Raw genomic sequence first — 26,036 nt, 5'->3', positions numbered from 1 at the left:
GGACCTGAGGAATAAAAACCAACTAAAGACCCCACCAAATGTCAGAAAAGTCACTTTGTTCCAAAGAGGCTGCTTTTAACCACGCTTGTTCCAATCCAATGCTAAATCCATGGAGAGTGTAAGAATTAGCCTTCCCTTAATTGGCACGGGCGAGAAGTCTCTCCAGGAAAGTTCTTCCTAAGGGAAGATTTAAAATTCCCTTAGTCAAAACCATAGCTGAGGGGATGTAGGGTGGGTCTGATCTTCTGTCTAAAATATTTAGAGTAACTGATGACAGAGAGAGTGAGCCAGCAAGGATAAGCAAGAGCCTGAGTTGAATGATTGATAATGAAACATTTCTAATCACATCAGCCTTTTGCAGAGAAGACAGGTCATGGAACTTATAGATCCACAGCTACAAGTTTAAGAGTTTTTGACAAATAGCTATAATTTAAAATACAATTACTAAAAGATAAGACAGATGTGAACAGCTTGTTTCTTTTTTCATGTGGGAGTCAAACAGGAACAGGGAGAGATTTCCCTGCCGCAATGGTTCAGGGTTGGTAAAGTTAGCTCACAAAACACTAAATCAGCAAAATCGAGGGTACCTTAACTCCCTGGGGAGAAAAATGTATGTCCTTTTATTTTCTATCCTCTAGAAACGACTTATTTCAAAATAGTATTTTATTGTGACTGACTGTAAATGACATATGTTTTCCTTTTTGAAGTAAATAAAATAAAAGTAAAATATTAAATATAAAATAAATGAAACTCTCATCCACATTCAAATCTAGAACTAATTGTTACCATAAGTTTCCCAAAGAATAGTTTTACATAGTTTAGATTTTGCATAACCCATTTTTTTGGGTTATGCATAACCCCTGATTTTGTCCCCATTTAATATTAAAACACAAACATTTTGCAATGCCATTAAAAAATACTTTCTACATTTAATTTTAATATCTCCAAAACATTCTGTTTTTGGAGAAAAACAGACTTCTGAATTTTTCAAGTCTGTTTTTAAATTAAACAAATGAAAAAAAAATAAGCTAACAAAATATAGTTTCTAAGACTGTTGTAAGAAATTTACTCTGCTTACTACTTTAGATAATTCTCTGAGAATTTAATTTTATTGGATAACATTTGTTTTGTCAAATTGTTTTCCAAAACATCTGCATTTGTTCTGTACCATCCCCATAGCCCATAAAGTAAGAAATAACTCCATATTAGAAAAGTAAACCTTTGAACCTTGTAGTGTTATATAATGTTTTCTCAACCCAAGTTCCTAGATATTTTCATCTCAGTGGTTAATTACTAACTAGCAAAGACATATTCAGGTCTTGAAAAATGTCTTTCAATTCTGTTGAGTCTATCATGTTTCCTATTTGAATCCTACCACTCTTAAAATTCCATTCTATTTTCCCTTAAAAGTTTGTTTTGGTAATTGTTGCTTGCAATTAGAAAAACAGAGGTTATTGATTCATAGAAGAGAAATTTTCATTGATACCATTTTTCTTTCTAAAATGAATATTAATGATAGCCAATTTGTACTAAATACTTATTATATATGGGCACCGTAATAAGGAATATATATATACACACATATATATGTATGTATGTACGTGTGTGTGTATTTGAAGATTATATATATATATGTATATATATTATATATATATATGTATATATATATATATATATACACACACACACACTCACATATATATAGCTATACCTCTATCTGTCTATCTAGAAAATCTCTAAATTTCATTCTTGCAGGATTTCTGGTTAATGACTTAGGAAAATGTGGCTCAGAGAAGGGGAGTGCCTTCTTGAAGTCACACAGCCATAGATCGAGATGAGAGTTAAGCTGGGAATAATGACAGTAGAATCCAGGCTCTTCCAGTGCATTGAGTTTGAAGCACAAATTAAGCAATGTAATTTTAGTACAGCTCTGGATGTGTAAAGGGACAGTCACTGGATTTTTAGACTTTTATCTTTAAAACTGACCCTGACCCTGGCCGGGAGAAAAGGATGGGGATCAGCTTTGCTCTAATACCTCTCTTTTCTCTGAGGCAGGAGTGTGAATACCTGTGCTGATTATGCCTACTTATTCAAATACTTAGGCTCCTTGTATGGGTCAGCTAGCTCTTTTAATGGAAAATCCTATGAATCTGGTTATTTCCTTAGTAATCAACCAGAAGGTGAGATTTGAATATATTTATTTTAGGAAAATAATCCCTATTTATTGGTGAGAGATGAGGTAGTATAAAGGGTTGTATAAAGCTGGTTCTGCCAGTGTTCTAGCTGCAGCTAGATAACTTTGTGGATACATGTCTATACCTCTCTATACCATACACTTTCATAGTCTGGAAGATGAACACAATGCTAGTTTTCTCATGAATTATGAGGGTTTTATGAGATGATGCAAATTAACACTTTTTTTTTTTTTTTTTTTGGAGAGAGATCGGGAGCAGTGGGGTGGGACAGAGGAAGAGAGAGAGAGGGAGACCTTAGCAGGCTCCACACCCAGTGCAGAACCTAATGTGAGACTCATTACCCTGAGATCATGACCTGAGATAAAATCAAAAGTCAGACGCTTAACCCACTGAGCCACCCAGGTACCCTGGAAATGAACACAATTTATGAAGCACAGAAACATGATAAATACTTGGGGGGGGGAAGGAGAGAGAGAGAGAGATTGTCCAGTTCACTCACTTGGCTGATAAAGAAGGAAGGTCAACTCTAATACTGGTTCAGAGAAATACCAAGTGCAGTGAACACACTGTGTCAGTTAAGATGACAGCCTCTCTGACATAGATCCTTCTGTAGATGGGACAAGTGAGTCTCAGGGAGATTAAGTCATATGCTCCTATTTATACATGCAGTATATAACCTTGTCAGTATTTTGAAGCTGGTCCCTCTCTTTAGAAGACCTGGGCTTTACCGAAATGCAATGCTTTATTATTCCTTTTCTTCATCTCAAAGGCACTTTCTCCTGCATTTGACTTCCTTCCAATTCTGAATCCCTTCCAATTCCTTTGATTTATATTGGGTGACAATGTGACCACCGCATGAGAGATTCATTTTGTCCACAATGCACATCACTCTCCCTGGGGTTGGGGCACCATCCCTATCCCAGCTGTAGAAAGTATCCTCCTTACTCAACTCATCTCTCTCCTGCCCCAAAACTCTGCATAATGGAAAGTCACAGCAGTTAAAGCCTCCATGATGCATGCGACCCATCTCCAACCACAAACCATCTGGAGTAATTAAAGCATAATGAAATACCATAGTTGGTCCAGGCCTAAAGGAGGTCTTTCCTGCAAATTTACCTCCCACATTAATTCTCTAACGAGCCCAGTTCAATATGTTAAATGGAACTGATTGTTTTTTTTAAAGATTTTATTCATTTATTTGACAGACAGAGATCACAAGCAGGCAGAAAGGCAGGCAGAGAGAGAGAGAGGGAGAAGCAAGCTCCCTGCCGAGCAGAGAGCCCAACGCGGGGCTCGATCCCAGGACCCTGGGATCATGACCTGAGCCAAAGGCAGAGGCTTTAAGCCACTGAGCCATCCAGGTGCCCCAGAACTGATTATTTTTAACATATAGTTTATATTTAGAATTTAGATAGTTGCTGTAGATGAAGGGGCTCAAGAAACAGCAACAGACAGTCCTTACTTCCTAAAATAATATTAGATTACTTCTTTGGAATGTCTAGTCCAGACCCCTAGGTGATAACTGCATTCTTACCAGTGTCTTTCATATTACCAGACCAAGAGTCTGGTAAAATTATCATCTTTTGAAAACAGCAACTTTAACAAGAAATTCACATCTACTCACTCATTTGTTCCTCTAGTCAATACATAAATCCTGACTACTTTTTGTACCCAGCACTATTCTAAGGGCTCAGGATAAATCAGTGAGCAAAACAGACATGATCCTTTCCTGTCAGAACTTAAATGCTAGGAGAGGAGACAGACAATTCACTATGAATGAGCATAGTAACTGTATGGTTGAGATAACATGTTAGACTGCATATGTGGATCAGCATAAGAGATATCAAAGTGTGAGGTGTGCAGCAGACTACAGTTCTAAGTACAGTGGTCATGGGAGCCCCATTGGAAGGTGGAGCTTGAGCAAAGACTTGAAGGGAACAAAAAGGAATTCAGGTCCCCAGGGAGTAGGGAAGAGTTGTTCTGGTAGAGGAAGACTAAAGGCAAAGGCATAGAGTGTTTGAGAATCCACTAGGAGACCACCAAGACCAGATGGAGGGCCCTGAGGACTTGTGAGGGACTCTGGCATTGGCTCCTAGTAAAAGAGGGAGCTACTAATGATTTCAGACTAGAGGACTGATGTAAACTATCTGGTATTTCATGTGAACTCATTGGTGTCAAGCCTCTGTGGACTGAATATGTATGCCCCTCAAAATTCTTATGTTCGAAGATCTAATCCCCAGGGTGATTGCATTAGGAGGTGGGGTTTGGGGGAGGTAATTAGTTTCAGTGAAGTCATGAGGTTGGGATGCCCATAATGGGATGTCTGCCCTTGTAGAAAGGTGAGGGACCAGACCTCTCTTTCTCTACCATGTGAGGAAACAGCAAGAAAACAACCATCTGCAAATCAAGAAGCGGACATTTGCCAAGAACTGAATCAGCTGGCACATTTATCTTGGACTTCCCAGCTTCCAGAACTGGGAGAAATAAATTTCTGTTGTTTTAGCCACCCAGTCTATGGCATTCCATTATGGAAGCCCAAGTGCACTAAGACACAGGTCCTAAGTGAAGTAATTTGTATTTTCAGTCAGTCTGTGAGTTAACAGCAGCCGCTCCATTTGACAGATAAGCACACAAAAAGTTCTGAAAGATGAAATGCTAAAGGAGTGATGTTCCAGAAGCAAGATAAGTAATATTCTGTCCACAGAAATTCATTAGAGGCACCCACACGCTCCCGCCCCCGACTTTCATCTGTGTAACTTTTCCATGTAGGTCCCTAGAGAATCCCACTCCCATCCTCCAGATTCTTCTGGCATCTTCTTGTCTTTCAGAGCAGAGCTGAACCTCAGTGTTCTGGGTAAAGTCAATCCTGAGCACCTGTTTCAGTATCCCTCTTGGTTCTTCCATAGTTTTTATCATAATCTGTAACCGTTTATTTATTTACTTGTTCATGCTTTCTCTGCTACACTGAGTATCAGTTAAATTACTCTAAATGATTTGTGACTATCACACATCTAGCACAATGCCTGGTATTTTGTGGGTGTTAAATAAATATTTATGGAAAGACAGAGTTACAAACACTTAAAACAATATGAAAATAAACAAAAAATTCATTTCTTGTGATTTTCACAAATGAAATAAAAATGGCTCCTCCCTGCTGCCAGAACCAAAAGCTCAAGTCCTCACGGTTTGGCCAGTTTGCCTTTTTCTGCTCATCTATCACCAAATCCTTGTTCTTCCCATGAGAAGATACCTCCAGTAAGTCTGGATCTTTATTCATGATTGGTTACCCAAGAAGGCGTATAATTCTTGGTGCACTACTTCTCCCACTGGAATTAGACCCAGGAGCAGGATTTGGTTAAATTCATAACCTCACATTGTACTAACTCAATGAACATTAAAAAGTACTCAGTACATAAACATATAAATTGAAATACTTAACATCACTAAGACTATATTAATATTGTTTATTCATATTGTGATTTTTAAAATATTTATGTATTTGAGAGAGAGAGAGAGAGCAAGCAGAGGAAGGGGCAGAGGGAGGGGGGAGGAGTGGACTGCTCACAGAGAGCCTGTGGGGCTTAATCCCAGAACCCGGAGAGCATGACCTGAGCCAAAACCAAGAGTTGGATGCTTAACCAACCATACCACCCAAGCATCCCTATCCATATTATTCTTTCACGAACTTAGCACTTTGATCATGCCATTAAGTATTCTTTAAGTCACCACGGATTCATTCCACAAGTCTCCTGCAGTGGGCACGATGGTTGGTATTTTGTTTTAGAAACAAGGAAACTGCAGTTCAAAGAGGTAAAGTCAGTTGCCTAAGGAGACTTACCTAGTAATTGGTGGAGGGGAGTTTTGAACGGAGGCTGTCCATCATAAAAACCTGAGCATCTGCAGTCTTATCTTTACAGCTCATAGAGGCATGGTTGTCCCTGTTTTCTAGAGTTTGGTGAAAAGGCAGACAGAACACCAAGACTCCCATTATTTCTGCCAAATAAATTTCCTTGCCCAAGTCTTAACTTTGTTACTATGTGTCTCTGAGTGCAGAGGGTTCTGGACTTCCCCAGTTACACTAGTGTAACTATTAGTGTAACAGATAGTTACACTAAGTTGTATCAAGAACTCTAGGAGGAGCAAGTACAATGAGCTCCATGAAGGCATGGATAAGAGCAAAATGTCAACAAAACTTACCCTCCTGGGAGTTCTGGTAACTTGAGAACTGTGGAGCTAAATGGGACTTTTTTTTTTTTTTTTTTTTTTTTTAATGAGAACATGGAGGCCCAGAGAAAGTCAGACACTTGTTACACATCATGGAGAAGGAATTTAGCCCTGCCCAAACCAGAAACCTCACTCTTCTTTTTTTTTTTTTTTTTTTTTTTTTAAAGATTTTATTTATTTATTTGTAAGAGAGAGAGAGTGAGAGCGAGCACAGGCAGACAGAGTGGAAGGCAGAGGCAGAGGGAGAAGCAGGCTCCCTGCGGAGCAAGGAGCCCGATGTGGGACTCGATCCCAGGACGCTGGGATCATGACCCGAGCCGAAGGCAGCTGCTTAACCAACTGAGCCACCCAGGCGTCCCGAAACCTCACTCTTCTTAATTTAATCCTGAACAAGTATACTTCTACCACTCCTTGAAAGACTCAGGTCCCTTTTCAACCAGCAGTTTGGTACCAGAACAGAGTGAGTCATCTTCACGAAAGTGACGTTAAAGAGACAGACAACGTGCAAAATGTCAAGTGGCCCAGACGAAACAGAGGCCTCACTTATTTGATTATTATGATAATGCTGCCAGTTGTAATAATCCTTGCCACAGAACAGATGCTGGCTATTCAATAAAAATTGAATAATGTAGCACGATTTTCTGACATTGCTGCCCCCGCTTAATGGAAACAGCACGTACGAACACAAACATACACCATTATGTAGGTCTGTCAGAGAAATTACGGCAAGTGTGGAAAATTGGGCAGCACATTAAGGTCAATGTTGGGCCTTAAAGGATCAGAGAGGTGTGAGACAGCACGGGGTCTGGAATGCTCCCTACCACTGCCCCTATGTGAAGAACGCTCAAGTGAGAAGATCAGTAATCTTGGTAAGAATACTCCCCAGACTCCTCAGGCCCAGAGCTCTTGGCTACTGCGGGACACATGCTACAATATAACAGATATTTTCAGGGCTTTCCTGAGGGTTGCCGGAGGGGAAGTCATTCCTCCAGGAAAGGATGAGTCTAAGTGGACACACTCTAAAATACATACAGACCATAGGTATGGTCTGTGAAGAAATGCTAAAAGAGAAGCTAAGAATGAAGTTACTCATAGAGCACTCTGAAAATGCAGGAGCATCAGAGGAGAATGGGGTAGAAATACAGAACTAGAGAGTATAATTTTTCTATCATTTTAAGTAGCAGAGTCCCATATCAATCTTTTATAAAGCCCCCTTTTAGGGACTGATTGACATATGAAAAAAATAAGGTCCCCATCTTTAGAAGTTTTACTACATGTAAGTGGTAGGGAGCATAGAAACCAATAGTTGTGATGTGATCACACCTCTTGCAACACAAAGATAGCGCTCTGTGAACTCGGAAAAGGAGCCGTTCTTTCTGACTGACAGAAGCAGAGAAGTTTGAACAGTGCAATAAACAAACGAACAAACAAACAAACAAATAAATAAATAAATAAATTTTACCCCTAAGTTGAATCCAAGACGAAGTCAGAGAAACCGGGATCATTTTGAGTGTGAACCGACAGAGCCAGGGGAGGTAGGAGGTCACAGAGGGGGGTTGCGCGGTGTTAAGAGCATAAACTAAGGAGGCATGTCTGGCGATTGGACAAAGAAGAATCTTGGGAGAGAGGCAGGGCTACCTGTGGGCAGCGTGTGTGGGCGTAAAAGGTGGCCTGCCCTGCTCAGGAGAGCGTGATGGGCCAGTGGGTGCTGCAGAAACCAGGCTGGGTCCAGAGGGGAAGTGGAAGGACACAGAGTACTTTTAATACACGAAATTTCACTTTATAGAATATACATTTTGAATAGGTGAAAGTGTGAAAATATGAGGCTTTTTACAGATGACACAATTTTCATTATTTTTGGCAAAAAAATCACACCCTGATGGAAATATCTCAAAATATCGCATACAATATGCTCTTTTTATTGAATGAGTTATTTTTTGGAGGAGGGATATTAATTGCTAAAATGACATTTCCCCCTAAATGGATACAGATATAGAGGTACAGATACACAGATATATAACCTAATCTATACTGATAGTGATACTATATAGATATATTTGCCCATTTACTACTTAACATAAATATCTATGTATCTGTAAGTGCATACAGATAAATACAGACATGTAGAGGCAGAGAGATAGAGAGATATGGATAGATCAATTGATCTATCTATTGATCTCTACATAGACAGAGATACAGATACTTTCAGTTAAGATGGTCCAAAGTACAGGACCAATAAGAGCTCTTTCCCCCTCTCTGATTTTTCACTTTGTAAGATTACGCTGGTCATAAAGTGCATGCAGGGAGCTGGGCCGGTGGGGGCGAGGAGTGGCAGGGATATCATGCTCTTGAGGTGACCCAGGCAGAAAGGTGGTAGAATCTAGAATCTAAGGCAGGGTGGCCAAATGACCGCTGAAAGTTTTAGGTAATGAGGAAGCATATTATGGCTGGTGGGGACCTACTTGTGGTAAATCCTGTTGCTGCTTCAGCTGACAAGGTAACAGACCACTACCTAGGGGCTGTGCTGATGGTGGTAAGCACAGCTTCTCAGCACTTGGGAACTTTCTGCATCCCTCCACTAAGGGATACTAGAACCCTGCCTACCAGGAGATGCCAGGTGCTTGGTACCTTCCCCACCTGGAATGGCCACCAGAATGGTACAACATTGGGCTCTGGGGGCTAATGAAACAGCCCCAGGTTGAATGAGATTTGATTGCTCTGATTCCGTTTCTTCTGATGGCGTGCCCTTCACAGTGCGGTAAGCCCTACATGGCCTTACGTGGGAGGATTGCGTGTAGGATCCCATTACCCAGCACACAGGATGAGGCCCCCACACCTGGCTCTGTTTGCACTACTCTTCCTAAATGCTGATAGAACATCAGTCTCTCACCCTATGTGATTAGAGAACAGCAATGTCAGAGGGTTGTACACACCGCACATAGAACAAAAAATTGCTAGGGAGCCCCTAAGACTGCAAAATCTCCATCCACATTAAATGAAAATGTTCCTGTTTCTGCAAACCCAGAGGTGGTTTAACCTGAACCCCATTGCCTCATCCCAAAGAGGTGAACTAAGCAGATACCTCTTGACAGTCTTTCTGACAATTGCAACAAAGCTTCGACATCAGCTTCTCGGGGTGGCTTTCACTCTGAATATTAAATATATAGTTGGACCATATAAAATTGTATTTACGTGGGTCAAAATAGTGCAGTGTTGGTTATATCATATGGCTATGCCTAATGCCATCTTTTTAGTGGATTACCATATTTTGTCAAAACTGAAAAAAACAAAACTAAAAATGCCCTTCCTTATTCCTGACATTCGGCTTAACTTGATAAATATCCAATATTGGCTATGAACCAGGCATTGTGTATTTACTACAAACAGACAAAAAAAATAAAAATGATAAGAGATAATCCTTGCTTCCAAGGGATTTGCAGTTCGACGGTGGAAACAAAGTTAAACAGGTGGTCTCCAGACACTGAGCTCTCAAAATGCAAGCGCCTGGGGCTAAGTGCAGGGAGACGGTGAGATGCTGCAGGAGTAGTTTACTGACAATGGCATCCAGAAAGTCTTCCTTGAGAGGCCAACAATGTAGCAGATTATTTTGGCTGTGAGTATCAATATACATGCGTAGTGGACATTTGCTTTTATTTTTTGGTGGGTTGGCAAATATGTTTGAATATTTTTGGTGGAATCCCTCATCATTTAAATCTTGAGGGAAAAGAAATCTGTGATCTTCACTACAGAAGAAAAATAGGAGAAAATTGCTGCTCCCCTCCACAAAGGAAGAGCATGAGGGTCTGAACTTGACAGCCGGACGCATCATACCCAGGACAACGAGGCAAGTCTGAACTCCACCTAGCAGTGAGTGGTGATGTCTATGTGGTGTCTGGCAAGTGGCTGTGTTTTGGAGAAACAGTGACGATGGTGTCTCTCTCAGCTTCCTAAATGGACATTTTTGGGGCTTGATCTCCTGGGCTGCCCTTCATGATCCCAAATTCCTCCCCTTCTTGCTGGTTTTGAGTAAGCTGATTTTCAGCCTTCCCAAAATTCTGTCAGCTACCAGAAATCTTTCGACTAAATTCCTTCGCGATGCCAAACTCCTGTGGTTCTTATTTGTTTGAATATCCTGCTCATCAGGTTTCCCATGATTCTGTCAGCAACCAGAAATCTTTCTTCTAAATAGCTTCTCTACTCAGGCAGAGTTGCTTTCTCTTGCTTGCAACCAAGAAACTTAATGATACAAGCCATTTGTTAAATGTAATCAGAATGTGTCAACCAGTGTGCCAAGGCCTTTACAAGGTTGTTTTTGGTTGTTTGTTTTTACATTTAGTTCTCACAAATAACACTGTAAAGTGTGCTTGTCCCCACTGGGTAGGAAGAAATTTGAAATCGAGAAGGTATACTTAGAAATTACAGTTCTAGGGCGCCTGGGTGGCTCAGTGGGTTAAGCCGCTGCCTTCGGCTCAGGTCATGATCTCAGGGTCCTGGGATCGAGTCCCGCATTGGGCTCTCTGCTCAGCGGGGAGCCTGCTTCCTCCTCTCTCTCTCTGCTTTCCTCTCTGCCTACTTGTGATCTCTCTCTGTCAAATAAATAAATAAAATCTTAAAAAAAAAAAAAAGAAATTACAGGTCTAGTCTCTGGAGCTGGGCCACCTTACAGAACAGGGAGTAACCAGAATTTCTCTGGTTGTGCTTTCGTTACCTAAAAATAGAAATAAAAATAGCATTCATCTGAAAGGGGATTGGAGAACATAAATTGTTCTTGTGTATAAAACACTCAGATCAGTTTCTTGCAGTAACTTCCTGGTCGGGGTTAACTATCAGCACTTCTGAGTAATTTGGCTCAGTTCTTAGAGCTGGTGAGTGTCAGAACTGGCGTCAAAATACTAATCTTTGTGAATCTACATGCTGGTCTCTTTCCATGAAAATGTGTCAAAAATGAACAAGTCTCACACCCCAAAGAACACGTGCCTGAACACATCTTTCTCCTCCTTGGAGTTCAAGTTTAGGTGAAAGACTTATGCTTCTGTTTTTCTGATTTATTCACATATATGACAAGAACAGGAATAATTGGATAAAATAATGGAAATTATAACAAAATACTAAAAGTAGCAGGTCACATGCATTCGCTTCTGTGTATCAGGATACAGCAGAAAGGTGTCCGTTGAATATTTACAATAACACTCAGAGGAAAGTGTGCTTTCCTGGGAGGCTTGATGGGGCTGGTGACTAGCACTCTTCTGTTTTGATGAAATTCTAATCAAAATGAATAAAGAAGACTGTGGAGATCAAAATATATCTTGATGTTAATAAATCTGATGTTAAAAATAAGCCTTTTTCTGCACGACAGTGGACTTTCCTGCTCTGAACTCCTAAGAGCTCAATTCTCAACTCAGCCAAAGATGCTTCTCCAGGGGCCCCAGTTTCTGTCTTGGAATTTACCCCCCTGGGGAGGGTTAAAATGGCGATATCGTTTTGTTTCACACTCAACACATATTTATTGAGCACCTAGAGGTGAGTGCTGACAAAGACACACAGTGGGAAGCTCTGGCAGGAGTGGGAGCCGGTCCCTTTGTGTAGGACGCACAGATGGTTCGGATGAATGCTGAGTAAACCGTGTACCTGTGCTATGTCCGTAAGTCTCGAAAGAGACCCTGTGTCCAAGTCAGATTATTTTACTTGTTAAAACTGATTCAAGGGGCACTTAGGTGGCTCCGTGGGTTAAGCCTCTGTCTTCGGCTCAGGCCATGGTCTCAGAGTCCTGGGATCCAGCCCTGCATCAGGCTCTCTGTTCAGTGGGGAGACTGCTTCTCCACTCTCTCTGCCTGCCTCTCTGCCTACTTGTGATGTCTCCCTTAGTCTGTCAAATAAATAAATAAAATCTTAAAAAGAAAGAAAGAAAAAGAAAGAAAGAAAGAAAGAAAGAAAGAAAGAAGGAAAGAAAAAGAAAAAAAGAAAAACTGGTTCAAGAAGCGGGTATCCTGACATGGGAGGCAGAGGACGTTGTGTCCGTGCCTGAGGAGAACTTGGAAAGTGATGGTTGACAAATCTTTGTATTGTTTTTATGTGTTCTTTGCCATTAAACCCGGATAAAAAAGAAGCAGGCTGGGTGACCTCAAGAAGGTAACATGCATCTCCTGGTGGGCAGAAAACCCTTCCCCTCTCGATCTATGTATTTGTTAGCAAGATGACTGTCACCAGGAGAGAGGAAGAGGCATGAAGAAGAGCAAGGGGGCAGATGCTTGCTGCTGCCATCCTAGCCCACTTTCCGGGGATCAGATCAACTCCTGACCACACCACTTTTCACAGATGAGATAGCACTGCTGTCCAGAGCTGACTCTCTCCCTGCCCCTCTTACCCCCTACCTTTAGTTCTTCTTTAATCCAGACAAAGCTGAATTGGTGAGGCCAGAAGAATTCGATTCAGAGGAAGCTTGCAACTCTTCTTGGATTTCAAGGCTCAGGTGCCAATCCAGCCTCTGGAAGTCTGCATGAAGGTCTCCAGCATCCATTCCTCCATGTTACCACAATCCTTTGATTTCCACCTTGTTACCATTTCTTGCATCCATAACTCCCTGCAGGACCCTGAAAGAAGGCAGGTAACCAATAAAATGTTGCCACAACAATGTTCTAGAACACAACAGACCAAACTCAGAGGCCTAAAACAAAACTTATTTATTGTTAATCATGTATTTGCTGGTCAGGTGCCTGCCTGGCCTCAGACTCAAGCCAGATCTACTCCACCTGTCTTCTCTCTTCCTTCCAGCAGCTACCCTGGCATGTGTTCTCATGTAGAGGGTAGAAATGCAAGAGAGCTGAGCAGAGACACTGGATTTTTCCTCATGCCTAGTCTTGGAACTTTTGACCAAAATCCCATGCAAACTCAGCATCTGTGAGGTGGCCTCTAATCGGAAGAATTGCAAAGTCTCACGGCACAAAGCTAGGATATCGGGGAGTGTGAAGCATTAGAAATAGTAAGACTCTACCAGAGGAGGGACTCAGGTATTACTAGTTGCCAAGGGCTGTCCCACTTAAACATGCCTGAACCTTACTCCTTTCCTAAGACTAGACACCATATAAATTTAAGTGCTGTCATTCTCAACTTGACAGAAAAGTGGGTGGATTAATAAACTATAATAGAACCTCAATTACCTCTTAATTACAGTTTCATTAAGGGTAGAAGCTGGGTTTTACTCATGATTGCAGCCTTAGTGTTTGACATATATATTTGTTGGGAAAATGAATTAAAAAACCAATTTACTAAAGAGTTTCAAACCTTTCCTAAGCAGCTTTCCTTTTAAAGTGGCTAATGAGCAACATTATTAGATAAAATTGAACAATATAATTTTGTCCAGCTAATACAGGTGCTAATTGATAATAAAATAAAGAAAGCCTCCAATGAGTTTGACTAGTATAAGATGGGATTTAAATAATGTATTAGCTGGATAATCAGAAACATCAGAAGTAGATTGTACAGTGTTAAATGAAAACTTTATAAAGGAAAATTAAACTCCTTTTGATTTGTTGGCAAGGGGCCTGGAAACTATTAAAGGGACATTAATGCCATCAGAAATCCAAAATTTCTATTGTACTCAAAGTGCACTCTCTTTTCTTTTGCTGGTCACTGCTTAAACTTCTGTGGAAGATGGGAGATGGAGATCCCTTCTCAAGAAATGCAGATGTGGTAGGCAAGTAGGCTATGCCCAAGAGAAACAAGTTGAAAAGCGAATGGGCTGTCATGTCATTGAGAACAGCAATGGTGAGCAGTGTCCTTAAGAGCACAGAGGAGGGAGCAGGACCCCACCTAGATTTTACCAACTGTGGTTAGACTAAGGAGTAGGATATAATAGTAAATGTTTGTCTGGGCTGGGAGACAAAGTAAAAATGTACTATATGAAAATTCAAGTTTACCTTGAAAATTGAACCTCTGGGTTCTCCACCTAGAACTTACTTCCCTTCCTGTGGTCTTCATCTCCTGGTGGGATTCCAGATATCAGAGGTACTTAGTCCTCCAAATGGAAATCTGGGAATTCTACTTGGCATTTCCTCTCCCCTGTACCTCATGACCAAGAAGTCCCACGACATTTTAAAAAATTCTCTTTACTGAATATTTTTACATATAATCTCTTTGTTTGATGATAAGCAGTTGCAACCTGGGTTCGAGCTGGAGGCTGTGCCTGCATGTGAGAATCAGAAGCGTCCTTCAAGGGAAGCAGGAGGGAAGTTATGGGAATTAGGGGCCTTCTGGGTGAGCGGAAAGGATGACAAAATAGTATATCATAAGGAGTGGCCTCGTTCCAGCGAAGGAAAAGTAGGTTTTATGGCCATTCGGTCTTACCATGTATATTTGCATTTTCAGTTCTATCCCATAGTAGTCCAGACCCTTGTGTGGGGTCATGGAACAGGAAAGGTGTAGGGCTGCTGAGTATGCCTTCCAAGCTGTTCATGTGGGCAGTTACCATCGTGAGATGAAGGGGTGTTAAGATTGCTTCCCTTTTCCCCTCAGTTCAACTAAACTTGACGCAGCCTTCTTCCTGACTCAAGGCTCCTTACTCTTCTTTTTTCTAAGAGCATTTGCTTTTGAAGACTTTCAGTTGTAAATGCATTCCTGATTCTTGAGGCATAAATCTTCTCGCTGCTTCTTGCCTGTATTACTACACTGAGTAAAGTCTTTCTCAAGAGCCTGGGAGCCACCCCTTTGAAATGCAATCATTGAAGGAGCTAGAGATCCTTTCTCCGTTTTCTGTGGGAGGATGAGAGCCTAAATCTGATGGGCACAATTAGCAAACATAGATGGCTTGATCACATTGACCAACCTCTCCTGACATCTTCCAGTACCTACCCACCAGCTCACACCAGTATTTAAGACCCACCCGCTTTGCTTTCAGTGAGGCAGTGTTCAATCTCCTCCCAACCCCCGCCCCCATCCAACAGTCTTGAATAAAGTGTGCTTTGTTTAACTTGTCTGGTGCCATTTTTCTCTGACACAGGATACTGTTGGTGAGAAAATTGGTTCTTGGATAATCCCCTGAGCAGAAGCTATGCCTGACCCAAAAGACGATGGATTGATTCTGGAGTGAAGTGGAGAGTGAACTCAGGGGTGAGACAGGTATTATTTTAGTCACTGTGTTGGGGGAACAAGTAGACACACATTTGAAAAAGAAGGAGATGTGCCAGAGGGACCCCAAGGTTGACACTGAGGTGTGGGCCCACCAAACAGCAGCCAAGGAGCTCCTTTTATAAACAAGGTGCATGAGCTGCTTTGCTGCAGTAAGGACTGGTCTTGGCAGTGGAGAAAATGTACCAGACAAAGCTGAGACTCCAACAAGTGTGGATTATGGGGGTGAGCACTCAACCTAGCAGAAGCTCATCATCTCCCAGAAAACTCTTCTCCTCCCCTGGGCCCTCAGTCAGCTGCTCCTTCCCAAGTAGAACCCTTAGGCATCTTAAAATGTTTTTCTCTCTCCTTTCCCCATCAATGGCTCCCTATCATTTCCCAATCCAGCCTCAGTGGGAGGCCAATCAAACTCCTTCTCTTCAGATTAGGTTTCTCGAGCTAAGAGACACATGGATCAAAAGGAAACTTCAAGCTCATAATTCCAAAGGTTTCAGTTCACGTATGTGTTAAGGGTTCCCTTCTTTTCCAAAGCAAACTTAGAGGTAGAGGATGTGCCCCCCCCCCGGCCCCCTCATCTAGCATCCTTCCTGTCTCTGAAAATGGGGAAGGAATTTGACCTTTTTCAACTTTTCCCTCTTGGAACAGTGGACTGTTGTGTCTGGGCTCTGGACACAGTACTTTACATATCACGTAATTTATCCCTCCAGCCAGCCTGCAGAGAAAAATCTTCTCATGTTCTAAAAGGATGAAATTCAGACTCGAGAGGAGCAACTTGTCAGGGATCACAGAAATTATGAGAAGCTGAGTCAGGACTGAAAACCAGGCATTCCAGATTCCAAAGCCAGCACAATCACCAAAACCCAGGACTTTTTCCAGGGTAATTACTGCTTAATATATGCAGCTTTTTGCTGGACCTCCTCCTTCTGCCTCCCCAGGGATGGCTGGGATCATTAGGATGTTACACATTTAGCTTCTGGTGACTTGTTACTCATTTGAGTGCCGTGCATTTGTCAGCAGTTCAAGTTAACTCGCTCTTTCTAGTAAAATCCTTTCTAGCAAAATTCTTTCCCCTTGAAAAAATTCAATAAAAACTGAAAAGCAGGGGAGCAAGATTAGAAAGGCTGAAAAAGGAAACTAGATAACCAAAGAACAGTCCCCCAAAGCCCGTATTTCTCTCTCATCAGAGATTTTGTGAAAGGACCAGATTGGCAGGAATGAAAAGGAAAATCCCTTTTTATTAAGCTCACCTGTATAGTATTATCTCTTCAGAGGTGTTTATGAAAACATTCACACACAGTAAAACTTGCCTTTTATAGAATTTTTATTTTTATTGAATAAGCCCATTTTTATTGAATTTCTTCAGCTCTCCATCAAATTTTAAAATCCCTGCCTATTACTCTATCTATACATAAATCATACCTCATGTCCATCAGACTCCAGCATAGAGGCAATTCCCTCCAGCTCCTGGTTATTTGATACAGAGCTGTGTATCGTGCTAGGGGGCACAGACATCCTCAGCCTCCAAATCACCAGGGATGCATGGCAATTGCTTCTTTTCATTTCCTGGGCAGGGTGTATGTGTGTGTGTGTGTGTGGGAGGGGTGTTGTAAAATGAACTAGGATGCAGAGGAAGAAATAAAACTCCACTTATTATCATAGGCCCTTAATTATTCAGGCAGCCAAGATCCATTCTAAATTTAAGCACTATCCCAGTTATGCTCTGTCCAAGTTCAAAGTCCTGGGCTTCTGTGTCAATGACCCGTCCATACCCCACAGGGACAGGAGTCAGCTAATGCAAGACAAACATGTAGGGTGGCAGAAAGTCAAATGTGACTGAGCTGAGGCACCTCAGTGGGTGAGGAGCTGAGAGTTGAAGACAGCCCTTTCATTCACAGGGACTAAATCAGATTTTGTTTGGAAGGGCTCTGATGGTAGACCATGGGCTGTTAGTTTTCAAAATTTTGTATATTTAAAAAATGCTAAAGTATTTCCCTCCCAGACCTACCATCCTTCTATGTCTGTTAATTCATCCATTCCTTCATCATTCATGGGTTCAGGAAACCAGTCTTTCAGTCACTTGGTCCACAAAAGTACAATTAAGCATCACTGATATGCCAGGGCAGTGTAGATGTAGGGAGTAATGGTGGATGAGAGACCCAGTTCTTGCTCTGGTGTATTTATATTCCAGTGAAGAACACATTTAAGAAACAAATTTAACATAAAACCAGGAATTCAGCACATGCACATTATACAGAAAGTCATAGGTAGTACAAAAAAAAAAAAAAAAACAAAAACACTTTCAAATCTTTTAAGTTCAAAAACATAATCCCATCCTTTGGATATACAAGTCCTACATGGTTGAGGTTGCATACAGCATATGGATTTGTTAGTTTTTTATGCAGAGGTATGTCAGGGTCTGAATAGTGCACCGCAGAACTCATTGGTACCATGTGTTGAGCCATCAGAGAGGTGAGCTGGCCCCATGGGTAGAACTGGATAAATCATTAAAATCAAGGACCTGTGTCCTCTATCACCTAAATGGTGTCTGAAGGTCCATTCTCCATCGTTTTCTAAATATCCTGATCTACTCTTATCATGTCCAGGGGAACAGACAATAGTCCCTTGCCTGGGTGGCTCAGTTGGTTAAATGTCTGCCTTCAACTCAGATCCTTATCCCAGGGTCCTGAGACTAAGCCCCATGTTGGACTCCCTGCTCAGTGGGAAGCCTGCTTCTCCCTCTCCCTCTGCCCTTCTCCAGCTTGTATTTTCTCTCTCTCTTGTACACATTTTCTTTCTCAAATAAATAAAATCTTAACAACAACAAAAAAAGACAATAACCCCTTATACTCCATGACCCCTTCTATCACCAGACACTCACATCCGTAGGAATGAGTCTCTCCGTTGATTGCTATAATCTTACTTCTGCTTTTTTCTGATTTTCCCCATATATATATATATATATATATATATTTCCCCCACCTGGACTGGCTCTTCTGGAGCTGAAACAGAGCTTCCCTACTTCTTTCTTCTTCCTCCATTGCCCTCGATGGTGGTCTTTCCTGCCATTCTCCTTCTTTCTACTCCCCAGGGAATCTCTTTTTAGAAGGCTAAGGCTGTAAGAATCCTGAAGCAAAGGAGCATTCTGTCTCTCATAGTCCTCCCCACAAGGACAGCAGGATGACTATGGACATCCAGGACAGGAAGTGATTTAATGACAGATTCTCACAGGAGAAAAAAGATCAGCTGCTAAAGCACCCCAGAAATGTATTCACTCAGGAAGGTGGTTTCTGAGCTTAGAAAGCATGGTTTAGAGGCATTTACTTTGCCAGGTGGGGCCAGGATTTGTCCAGTTGAACACAATGTTGAGTGTAAAGGTCATGGGTAACTTGGTTAATACAAATGTGTTGTCTGTCTTAAGACAGGAACCATTCTTAAAGTCTTCTGAAGAACTTGGTAAAATATTCTCTCAATATCATTGTTAGGACTCAACAATTACCAAGGAAAGTAAAGGGTAGCCCCATTTACTGAGTACCAATGTTCTCTAGGAAATAGCACATACAGTATCTCATGCAGTACATACAACATTCCTTCACACGGAAATTATTATCCACATTTTATAAACATCTTCACCCAAACTCAGGAGGCCAAAGGAGTTAAGCCATTAACCTAAACAGTCAAGTGAAAAAGCTGGAATTTGAACTTAAACTGCGTTTATCCCAAAGCCTGTGTTGTTTTCTTGCCATATGATCCCTGCCTATTTTTACTTAGCACCTAGTATGTTCATGATAGCTTAGATAGAACATCTCACTGACGTTTTAATTGTAATTTTACTCTTGAAATAAAAAGATGCTAGAAATATAAGAAGCCTACATTTTATGGAAGTAAATTTCAAAGAGGTTAACAAATGTGTCCAGGTCATAGCACTGTCAGATGGCAGAACTAAAACTTGAATTCCTCCCAGAGTTACAGGGAAGAGTGACGGAGGTGGTGCATGGAAACACATCTTGTTAGCCAGATCCATAGTAGGAACTCAAAAACTAGCCACTCTTGTTGTTGTTGTAAGAGTTTCCACTTAAGCTATGTTAGATTAATCTAGTCCTCTGAAATGACTACTTTATTCACCCTGCTTGGTTATTTCCTTCTTCTCTTTTTTTCTGTGCCCAACCTCATGGCACCTGCAGCTGAAAGAACTGTGATTTATTAAATGTAGTGCGGACATCTCCAAGTGCAGGGCGTAGCACTGAATAACGAGAAGGAAACAAACAGGCTTTGGGGTCAGATGTATCTGAATGAGGCATCGTGATTCCGTTCACCAGCTGTCTCGTCTTCAGAAAGCCTTGGACTTCTCTGGGTCATAGCAGATGTAAAGTGGGAATTCGTACCTATCCCACAACATTGTTGAGAGTTTTAAATCCAAAAGTACCTGCTTAAAATTTGATGTCAAGTGGGCAGCTCATATGTATTATTCTGCCCTCAGCTTCATTCTTACATGGATAGCAGGAGCACAAACACACAGGCAGTGCAGAAGCCACTGGAACCTTTGGTGACCTGAACTTATTATTTCCAGCTCTCTATCGGAGCACATGGTACAACATGGTTCCTTCCTGTCTCTGGAAGTTAACCTTGACCATATGAGTGACGGTGGCCTATCAGGTATAAGTGGAAGTTTTACCCCTAATTTACCGCATTCCCTTCCGTCGGTAGCAGAGTCTCTGACAGCGCACCCTTGATCCTGTCTACTGCAGGATCCCTCCATGAGCTGGGCTGATGTGAAATGTGAGCAAGGACAAGGCTATTGTTTGATGAGCGACGGAGATTTTGTTTAACCCTGGCATAACTCAAATATCCTGGTCAATACAGGTAAAGTCTACCTTGACGTTTCCTTCCATTTTATTTTTCCCCAAAAAGACTGGTTTTAACTATTCTTTTCTGTTTTCTGAGAGGCCGAAAGGAGCTTGGAAGCAATCCGATCATGTAAGTGAATGATTTATCACTCCCGTTTGGCCCTAGCAAGGATTTGCCCTGTACCATTCATCTCTCCAGATATAATTGGACTTAAAATTAAAACTACATTACCTTCCAATTCATTGAAAGGAAACTCGTGGTTTTGACTTAAACAGCAGTTTCAAGCAAGGTATCTATTAGGAGACTGTGAAAAATTGTTCTAGCCTGTTATCCTAGGAGCCAGCATGGGAAATGAATTGTTTTCTAAATGGTGTCCAATTGATCCTGAGGTCCTAAGGACAAACATCAGGACTGGACATAGCAGAGGTTGAGCTCTGTGGCGCTCATCATCTTAGCGCAGGCTGCTCCATGTGAATTCATTGTATTTCAGTGTTTCATCACAAGTTGTTGTTTGTAAAACAAACAAACAAAACAAAAAACAAAACAAAACAAAAAAAAAAACTTTCATTGCTAATGTGAGCTTCCTGCAAAAGGCATGAAAAAGAGTTTGTGATCCAAGAATGTGGGAACAGACTGAAGTCAGAGCAGGCTTCAGAGGGACCCTGACATATAAGCATGGTGCTAGGTCAGGGTCATTCAAGAAACAAGTTTCGTCTTGGTCACTAACTGAGTCTAGATCTAATGTCAAAGCAGACTCTACTCTGAGTGGAGTAGCTGCTTCAGAGGTTGGAAGCCAAGATGTAGACACCTTGCTACTTAAAGCATGAGCTGTAGATGTGCCTTTGGATTTATCTGGGAAGGAGGTACGGACACGGAGTTCAGAGTATGAAAGCTTGACACCCAATGAGAGAAGGACGGGGAGCCTCCAGAGTGAAATACCATATGGGGCAATGTCTATGTCAACCCATTGGGAGTCCAGGACAAAGAATGCTAGCAGAGGAATCTCATTGTGGGTAGAAGTGCCAGACCTTTAGACCAATACCATCCTTGGTCATCGGCAGGAGGAGGGCTGCTCTACGAAGACCCTCACTCCAGTTTAACAGTGGGGGTGGACCCTGAAAAGCTAACACGAGGTTGCCATTTCCTTACACCCTTCACAGATGGGCAGAGAGTCCTTTCTTGAAGGAGAATCTGTGTCACACACCTCTGATTCTACCACAGGGATGCAACAGCCTTAGCATCACCTGGGAGCATTTTGGAAATGCTGTATTGTGAGCCCTCCTGGAGACCCACTGCACCAGGATCTGAAGTTGAACAAGGTATCCAGGTGGTTTGTTTTCTACCTCAGGGTATGAGAAACAAAGAATTAGATTCGAGGAGCCCAAGGAGGGAGATCAAGTCCTGTGGCTGGTCGGAGAAACAGAGTTCCTGGAAATCTTGCCAAACTGAGACCTCATTAAACATTGCTTACAAATTTTAGACTGCATGAGAAGCACTGGAGGAGGTGCCCCATACCTACTGAGTTAGCACATCAGGAGTGGACCCAGAGCTCTGCATTTCAGCAATGGCCAGGTCACTTGAAGTAATTAATCCACTATTCATTCCTTGACAAATGATTGGAGATCTTATGGTTGGAGCTCTGCACCCAGCCTTGGGGCACACAGATGGCTGTGGGACTTTCAAAAAATTAATGCTATTTTTTTTTGCTTTGTTATTTTCAAGCATAAAAATAGTCCCAAATGGTTGTGGTGAGGATTAAATGATACAACATTCATTTTTATATTTTCTCCTATTAAAGAATAAAACAAAGATCTAAAAACAGAGTTGAGTTTATTTTTCAGCCAAGGGAGAAAGGGTCATTCAAGAAACAAGTTTCATCAAGTCTGTAGGTGGGGAGGGTTGAAGGTAGAGCACCAGACAGAGACTCAAACGAGGGAGTGAATTCTATGTGGGGAAGGATTCTGGGAGTGGACTTCTGGCAGCTGAGGGGTGAAGAGATGTCAGGGATGGCCCCGGGACTGGGCATTGCTTTACATCACAAAAGTGGGGGCAGGGTCCACAGGGCATCCAAGGAGAATGGCATGGCTCAGAGCTTTGTGGGGACACATTTAGATGCACATGTCTGGTCCCCTGCCTTTCAGTGATCTTTATACAGTGTCCTGTGAGCACTTACCCAGGCAGTCCTGTGTGAGGTGTCAGTAGAGCTGGAGAAACAGCTGAGTCCCTGCTCTCAGGAGCTCGCTGCTGTGGGGGAAGTGATGAATGGAAGTAAGTGTGGACCGTTCTAAGCCAGTGACAATAGGTCAGTTGAGGCATTGCAAGCAGAGGTGAAGCGAACACACTACAAGCCAGTCCCTTCTCCCTGAAAGATGGCTCAAAATCTTTTTTAGCTAAGTGAGCACAGGCAAGTGGATTGACTTCTTTGTCAAAGCACCCTCACCTGCAGAATCGAAATAATAGCAAGTCTATCTCATAGGTCTTTTATGACTATTAAAGGAGCAAATCTCGATAAATCGCTCAGAATAGAACATGGCATATGGTAAGCACTCCATAAATAGTTGTTATGCTAACAACTGTCCATTCATTCAGTGGAATATAATTCATCCACTCTAGACTCCACTTCAGGAAGATTACAGGTTAAGTGAGTACATAGATGTACTACCAAATGAAGCATAGGACAAGTCTGGATACAAAATTGCAAATATTAAGTGTTCAGAAAGTGTTAACTATTATTACTACTTAAATCAGACCAGGGAAGTTGTTTCTGACAGGTACGTAATAGGAACTCTTTAAATGCCAATTTCTCTTCCTTGGTTTTCAGCATTAATTTTTCTGGCTATCTATACCTTGCATTTAACACTCCAGCAATACCAGATGACTTTCGTTTCCAGCATAAACCCTCCGCTGCCTGTTCCTCCCACGCCTTTGCTCATAATCTTCTGTTGCCTCAGCGCTTCTCCTGCTCCTTTGTCTGGAAGCTGACCCTCTCCTGACTGTTCAGGCTGGCTGAGAGTATCCTTCGGCAAACCTTTACACAGCTGTCCTTGGATGTCCCCATCACACGTGGAAACTCTCTCTTCTATGACACTCACCGCACAATATTGTCATGGATTCTCTGCAAGAAAATCTATGTCCACCCAGAGACGATAATCTCTCTAGAGCAGAAAAATAATTTTGCGACCTTTGTGGATCCAGGGACTGATGCTGGATGGGCATCCCATAGTTTCTGATCTAGAAATGTTGAACAGGTGCATGAATCCTAACTTCAGAGCAACTGACCTCTCACTCTCACAAACTCACTCTTTTCATCTTTTTTTCCCAAGCTAATTTTTCACCCTCGATTGCTGTCCTCTTTCCCATCTTCCCTTTTCATTCAGAAAACAACCGTTCCTTAGAAATTCAGTCCACAGTCTATGTCCCCATGAAGTGAGGCCCAGGAGTCAAGCAGAGAGTAATTAAAATCTGGCATGGCATGTTCTTGCCAAGTACACTTAAACAAAGGTTCTCCAACTTTCCTCTTCATAGTTTTCTTAAGTAGGGAAAAATAAGAACTGAAAGAAAGAAAAGGGGAAGGGAAAAAAAAAAAGAAGAAAAAAAGATAAACCTGTTTCATGTAAGGAATAAAAATATTTTAAAGTGTAAATGTACCAAGAGTACAATGGTCAGCACAAGGTAGGTGTTTAAGCAGCAATTGGAATCCACCTCCAAAATGATTAATCTACTGCAAATTCCCATAGCAATAGCACAGCACTATTCTTCCCCCTAATCTCCATGTGCACATTTCTCTGCATAGCTCACAATTATCTCAAATTTAACACGTCCAAAACTACACTCATCATCATTATTCCAAACCAGCTTCCCCCTACCCGCTAATGCGCTAATCATTCTCCCGGCTGCTCAGACTTGACAACTAGGATTTGCTCAACCCTTCCTCTCTATTGACCAAAGCCCTTAGTTGCAGATAATAGGGACAGAAGAGGGTGCGGGGAGTCTGTGGGAATGTTCTGCCCCAGGGAGGAGGAGTATTTATCACTGAGATCATTTAAAATTCCTGGCAAGTGATGATAATAAAAGGCCAACTAATATTTTGTTAATTTTATTATTGATTTACAATTCTCTGCAAAGAATGTACACTCTTGGTGCCTAAACCTGGGGCAGGTTACTTCCACATCTCCATGCATGAGAGGTGTGCTGTTGTTAAGGGATGTTTGATAGATCGTAAGGGTTCAATAAACCTCATGGCCCCTGGCATGTATCTCAACTGAGCTTCCAAGAGCAGGACCATAATCTGGTTTGTAAACAGAATATTATTGCTAAAACCTTAGTGTAGAGCTCCTTCACTATAGTAGGAAAGTGAGTGATGCCACACTACCTCGACCCCCAGAGACCTTCTGTGTCATACCAGGTATGCTATTATGTCAGAACAATCTGTGCCCAGTTCCCAGTCCATACACTCTTGGAGCTCACAGATCTCACTTCCAGACGGAAGCTTCCTGGAGAAGATGGAACTAGGACAGCCTAAGTCTCATGCCTGGACACAAGTAGTTCGTGGAGCTGAGGAAAATCCCCCTCCTCACACACACACACACACACACACACACACACACACAAGCTGTTGCAACCTTGCATGGGTTAACTCTGTGTTAACTGAAACTTGTGCACGTATCAGAAACATGGCTTCACATCATATAGTTCCCTGATCACCACATGGGAATGCATAAGTTGAGGACATGGCTCTGAAATGTGTGAGTTTCCATTAACACAGCACCCTGCAAAAGTGTGTGTATGGATACATGGGGAGCATAGGTTTCTCAAGGCTGGCTGCTGAACCATGAAAGAGGGTTCATAGATTTAAACATTTGCAAATCATGGATTTCTACCAAATCCTCCCAACCCTCTTCTTCCAGTTATTTCGCACATCCTGTCAATCCTACCTTGCTTTCCGTCCCCCTACTCAGGACCAGGCCCAGGATCCGCTGACCCTGCAGTAAATTTGTGTCTCATCTTCTTGCCTTCAGACCTGCCTCCCTGCTTCCAGAGTAAATTTCCAACCACGTCATTGCGATTATGTCATGCTCTCCATGAAATGCCTCCAAATCCCCCGCATTATCTGGATAATGGCCTGTTGGTGACAAGTGGTCTTAGTTTAAGCAGATCTCACTTGGTCCAAAACAGGAGGGGTGTTTATTGTAAGCATTACTGAGTAAAACAGTCAACAAAAAGATTTGCTGAATAATTAAAACTCAAAAGGTGGAGAATATTGTGCTTTAAGGATCTCAAGTTCTGGAAAAACGGAGCTGGACTGCCTTAAAATCTGCACGTGTGTACGGATTGGACTTAGTGCTTTCTCAATCCGTCCTCCAGTCCGCCCTGCTGAGAAAGACTGGCTTCCTCCCCAGGCTGAGTGTACCTGATCCCCAGAAGCACCTGAAACACAGCTCTAGAAGCATAAAGAAGGGGACTTTTATCTCATTTCTTTAATTATAATTACAAAAATCCCGGAAATAATAATAGCAACCTTATATAGCACTATTTAAATGATGATACTGTTTTGAGGTTTTTTTTTTTCTTTTTACCTTAAGTTGTTAGCTTTCATTTACAGAATAATGAGTAAAACATTACTCATGTAATGCATATTACAGTCTTAGA

This window comes from Mustela putorius, unplaced genomic scaffold, assembly GCF_011764305.1.
Source record: "Mustela putorius furo isolate JIRA1106 unplaced genomic scaffold, ASM1176430v1.1 tig00000228_pilon_pilon_pilon, whole genome shotgun sequence".
Lineage (NCBI taxonomy): Eukaryota > Metazoa > Chordata > Mammalia > Carnivora > Mustelidae > Mustela > Mustela putorius.
Note: the sequence above shows the minus strand (reverse complement) of the source record.